Below are 6,001 nucleotides of genomic sequence, written 5' to 3' on the forward strand. Positions count from 1 at the left end.
TGCAACAAAGGTAAGAGTCCCTTTAAGTGAGCAGGATTTGGACAAATTAACGTAATATGTGTGTTTCTGGCTGGTGCAGGGTGTCCGTGCAGCAACACTGAACTCAGCTCTGTCCATGGATTCTCTAGCTGTGTGGGACGAGCAGCCTGTCAGGGTCTCTCTGGGCTTCAGGACCAAACACAGACATGCTGCTCTTCTCTGGAGCAGCTCTCAGGTCAGCTCTCCCCACAAGTGTCTGATTTAAATGAGGATCAACTGATCAACATGACTCTATTAGCCTTCTCTCATCTTCAACAGGCCTCCACCTCTGCCCAGGACCTTCAGCTGTCCCTGGATGATGGCTATGTAATATTTACCAGCAATAATTACACACTGAAGTCTGATGAAAGATACAGTGATGGAAACTGGCACTACTTGTCCACAGTGAGCAGACCAACAAGGTAAGATGTGTCCTCCCTTTTGTAAACCTTTTCTTCATTTAAATAAATAAAAAAGCACATTACCGAAGTTGTCATGATTTTCTCAGGTTGGAGCTCAGCATCGATAATGTAAATGTGAATCACCACGCCAGGCCGGTGGATAAAAAATCACAAGGAAAGAAATTCAAAGTCTGCATTGCTAATCTTTACACAAGGAGGTTTGGACACATTCGAAATATTTTACCAATGTTTTAATGGCACAGTTGTAATATAGACGTTATACTGTGTGGTGTCATTTTGTCTTATGACAGCAACGGAGGAGAATTCCGATAATTTTCAACCTCGGCTCTAAGTTTATAAATGTGAACGTCTAAATGAATGATACCCACAAACACTTTTGGAACCAGTCGAGTAGATCAACTCTGGAAGCAGCTACGCCACAGTGGCAGTGGCTACAATGAATTCTGATGGGGAAACTGTGACATTCCAAGAAATGTCCACCCTCAACATTATAAACCTGTAATATTAGTACTGCATGCTGCACTACCCAGTTGCAAGGGAATTAGTATAGTTTCTATATTTGACATAAATTTAGTTTCTTCCTCTCTCAGCTTTAGTATGTAGTGTAATGTCCAGTCAAGCCCCTTTTGCTCTCGACCAATCAGGAGAGTGCATGCATTGTCGTCAGTATAAAAGCTGCGGCGTATGGAATACGTAAGCTGGGAGGAAGTGAAGACAGTTTGGTTATCGCTGTTGTTCGGGGCCGTGTGACCTGCCTGAGTGAGCGTTACTGCAGATATTGTTCCCAAACACTAATAAAGTGAGCAATCAGCTACCACCGATTATAATACTGTAAAGTACCATTTATTTACACACCAACATTTATAAAAAAAGGGCCCAGGTTTGACAAACACCAGAATTCCCCTTTGAGTAATGTTTTATAGAAATCTGTCATTTGAACCAGGCCTGAGCAGAGCTTTATACCCGCGGATCTAAGCTCATTTTCACACATGGGAGATATTGCTCTTGGCCGGTGCAGTCTCCATAGATCACCAAATCCCGAGCATTTACCAGCAACAGCTCTGAAGAAGCACGAAATATACAAACCTGTGAGCAAAACAAGGCACCATTTTTACAGCACCACACTAATGTAACTTTCTGTACAAAATAGTGACGCAGGCTATTTCTCCACTTCCTGTCAGATTCAGGCTCCTGCAGGCAGTCAGTGTTTCCACCAAGGTGCACAGCGTGGTGAATACCAGCTCTATGATGATCACAGCTGGCTGAGTTACACTCTGCCACAACAGGACCTTAACCACAGGTACTGTTGACTGGGGTTTCATAACATCATCAATCTATTCATTCATATGAACAGTAAAGAGAGAGAGAGACCTCCCTGTTGTGCTCCACTTGTGTCTCAGGCCTCACTTCTCTCTTGATATGAAGACCAAGTCGTCCAAAGGTCTAATCCTCCACGTGGCAGGGAGAGGAGTCGTGTCTCTGCTGGCTCTGTACATGGCCAACGGCAAGATCAAGGTGTCACTGGGTCAAAACAGCATCATCCAACACAAGCAGAAGAGCAACGACGGGAACTGGCACAGGGTAACTGACCTTTCGCTAGCCCCTCCCCCCTTAGTAACAGTTACTAAGAAACTAGACGTTGATAACAGTCTGTCTCCAGATGATTATTTAACATTTCTAGACTAGAATGGCACTCAGAAAAGTGCATACCTCCGCCAAAGGCTCTTAAATTCTATCTTTCCCACTTTGCATGCACTTATCGAACTCCCATAAATTAGCATTTTTTCCAATAATTATTCCCAGGGAAATCAGAGAAAATGTCAAATCTCGCAATGTTAAATAAAGGGAAAAAAAAGTGTTCTTCCCTGACTCATACCACATTCCTTTCACCAGAAAACCCAAAACCCTAACACTAATTTGAAGTATTCGAATGATTAGTTTGTGTGCAACCTTGCATCCAATCAAACAAACAAACTCACAAACAAAAGGACAGGGGTGAAGTCAATACATTTATTTAAAATGAAAGCTCTACAAAAGGATTGTCATGCACAATACATTTGGTGAACGTAATGCACAGTGGTGTGAGTTAAGCTTGTGTCGCTGCAGTGTAAACTTCCCTATTTTGTAAAGGAAGAACGGAACAGAGTCGCTATTATACGTATATCGTCTAATATTGCTGTGTCTGGCTTGGTTACATGATCTACTAATGATATTCTCCTGACCCAACCCGCACCAGATTGGTCAGAAAAACAAGCAATTAGTTAGCTTACTGCCTTATTTACAAGGTAGAACAATTTGGCATTGTTTGTGGTGGTCATTTAATTTCTTTGTCATCATTTTACATTTTTTTTTTTTTTGTGTTTCTTTGTGGTCATTTTAAAGATCTGTATAATTTGCTTCCTTTAGAATAAATATTAACGATATGGGCCGTCCATGCTGTACAGAGAGGAGAAAAAATAGATCATGTTCAAAGAATAACATGATCCACTTAGTGTCTGCACTTCACTACAACAACTGCACTTGCTTCTCTTTTCACTACAAAACACCAAAAGCACTTGACTATTCACTTACCATTACTGCAAGTGATTAAAAACACTTAATCCTCATGCAGTGGGATATGCAAATATTAACCCGACACTAAAATCCTTGTGCTCAGCAGCTTAAGTAGTATCTTCCTCAGGCTGATCTCCGTAGGCTCCATCTCTAACAGCAAAAAGCAAAGGTAAACTGCATTTACTAAATATTAAGTAGTAAACCTCCCCTTTAATGCTGGAGCATTTGTTTTATTCATTAATATTATAATTTAATTATTGTTCCCTGATCAGAAGCCACAGGGCTAGTACTGTAGTGGTGAATGGCTATGCAAGTGCTGGAAGTTTATGTCAGAGACAGTAAAAAAACACACAGCTATATCCATTCCTTACACAAGGAAGTTGCTATAACTCGTTTTGTTTGGTCAAGACCGAACATCTAGGATATGGGAACCCTTTAAAAATTTAAAATTAATTGAACAAAGAGTAATATATGACCTTTTTTGATGTTTCAGGTGTCTATAAGCTTAGCTTTGTGTGTCTGTGTTTGTGTAGGTTGAGTTCAGTGTGGAGAAGAGCACCTTTCATCTGCTGGTTGATGGAGTCCGTGTGACCGATGGTCGCCTACCGAACAATGAAGGATCGTCTTTAGACCTGCACAACCCTGTGTACCTGGGAGGTGATCTGAAAGGAAGAACCACAAAAGTCTGTATCAAACCTCAGTAACTGTTCGATCACATATTTTCCCACATGTACTTACACACGACCATGTCCTCTCCGCCCACAGGGACACAACATTCCCATGAACAGTGTTATTGGCTGTATACGGGATTTCAAAATGAATGATGTCGCGATCGGAGAACCCGGGGGAAGACATAAAACATTACCCTGCTTTGAGGGGCCAATGGAAACGGGGGCGTACTTTGGCGGTGGGCACATCGTCTTAGGTTTGTAGTATTTAATGAATCTGATTCATTGCAATTTACATCCAACACCCAAATCTAAAAAATAATATTTCTGTTTTAGATAATTACCTGAATGTTGGCTCCCACTTTGTGTTGTCCTTCGAGCTGCGTCCTCAATACCTGACAGGTCTTCTTTTCTACGTACAAAGTGACGAGGCCAGCTTCAATGTGTTCTTAATGAACAACAAGGTGAAACCTCCACTCTTAGAATGTATAATGGCAGTTGATCAGGCAGAGATGAAAAACAAAACTGCATTGACTGACTGCAGTCTATTAACAGGTGGGGGTCAGAGTGAATGATGGAAACGGAGCTGTCACTGTGTCTGTGACTCCTCCTGAAAGTCTCTGTGATGGAAAGTTCCACATGGTAACAGGTACGACTTCACATGATGACAACATTACACAAACCAGGTCATATCTGAGGGGCTCTAAATTTAAAATTTGGTTATTGTTCATCAGTGTCCAAACAGCGTGAAGTTGTCAGACTAGTGGTGGACTCAATGTCTGAGGAGAAAGCCGTCGCCATCACATCCACGTCGTACTCAACAACACTGGATTCACTTTCCATTGGGGGTAAATCCGTTAAACATTTCAAAGCATGTCTTTCATCAAATATTAGCTGTTACCTTATCTCCTTGACCTGAATCTTTTCTTTTCTCCATTCAGGGACGACAAAGTACAGCAGAGTGCCCGTGTCCTCACCATTTTTGGGTTGCTTACGAAATGTGAAGATCAATGGAAAGCCTGTTGTATATGAAGAAGAGTCCAGGGTGTATGATCCTGTGAGCATCAATCGGTGCCCTAAAGACTAATGACATGATCAAAGTAATTATGGGTGTGTCCCTTGTCATTAAAGTCATACAACAAGCTTTGCCGAAAAACCATTAGAGGGAAAAAAATCATCATTTCGAGAATAAAGTCGTACTCTTAGGAGATAAAAAGCTCTAATATTATGAGAAAAAAGTCGTAATATTAGGCTACGTTTCATTTTAAATGGGGAATATCAGAAGATACATCTGTCACCTGCGTCACAATGAAGAATATGGAGCATCTTGTTAGGTTTTAGTTTATTATAGGTTTCACAAATAACAAAATAGTTTAAATATATAGTCTCCTCAGCACCACGTTAACTTTGTGTTTGTTTTATTTTGTTATGATGTTTTGCACATCTCTTTGTTCATCATGTTTTCTCATGTCCTCGTGTCTTTCTTGATTTATTTTCTTGGGGATAGTTTTGTGTATCCTTGTTGTTATTTGGCATTGTTTGTGCTCATTTAGTTTCTTTGTCATAATTTGACGTCTTTTTTTTTTTGTGTTTCTTATGTATACAGATTTAGAGATCTGTATAATTTGACTCCTTTAGAAGAAATATTAACAATATGGGCCGTCCATTCTGTACAGAGAAAAAAAAGAGATCATGTTCAAACAATAACACGATCCACTTAGTGTCTGCACTTCACTTCACTAGGACGACAACAGCTGCACTTGCTTCTCTTTTCACCACAAAAAGCACTTGACTCTTCACTTACCGTTACTGCAAGTGATTAAAAACACTTAATCCTAATGCAGTGGGATTTGCAAATATTAACCTGACACTAAAATCCTTATGCTCAGCAGCTTCAGTAGTAGCTTCCTCAGGCTGATATTCATAGGCTCCATCTCTAACAGCAAAAAGCAAAGGTAAACTGCCTTTACTAAATATTAAGAAGTAAACTGCCCCTTTAATGCTGGACCATTTGTTTTATTCATTAATATTATTATTTAATTATGGTTGCCTTATCAGAAGCCACATGTTGCTTCTAACTGCTCATGAAAGCATGAAAATGTTGATGTAATTGAGCATTCTCCTATACGCTACATATTTATTTCACTTGTTGCATTACACATTTTGAAAAACTGAATAGTGAGGGACAAAGTCTTCCACTGCATTACACCATTTCTGTCTAGTGTCCATGTGAATAGCAAGATGCAGGTCTGAGCTCAGCTTAAAAAAAATAAATATTGTTGTTGCAGAAAGCTTTTGATCAGATCACACTTTATTTTCAGATTCCTGAAATTTCCTGCG

This window comes from Limanda limanda, chromosome 9, assembly GCF_963576545.1.
Source record: "Limanda limanda chromosome 9, fLimLim1.1, whole genome shotgun sequence".
NCBI classification, from domain to species: domain Eukaryota; kingdom Metazoa; phylum Chordata; class Actinopteri; order Pleuronectiformes; family Pleuronectidae; genus Limanda; species Limanda limanda.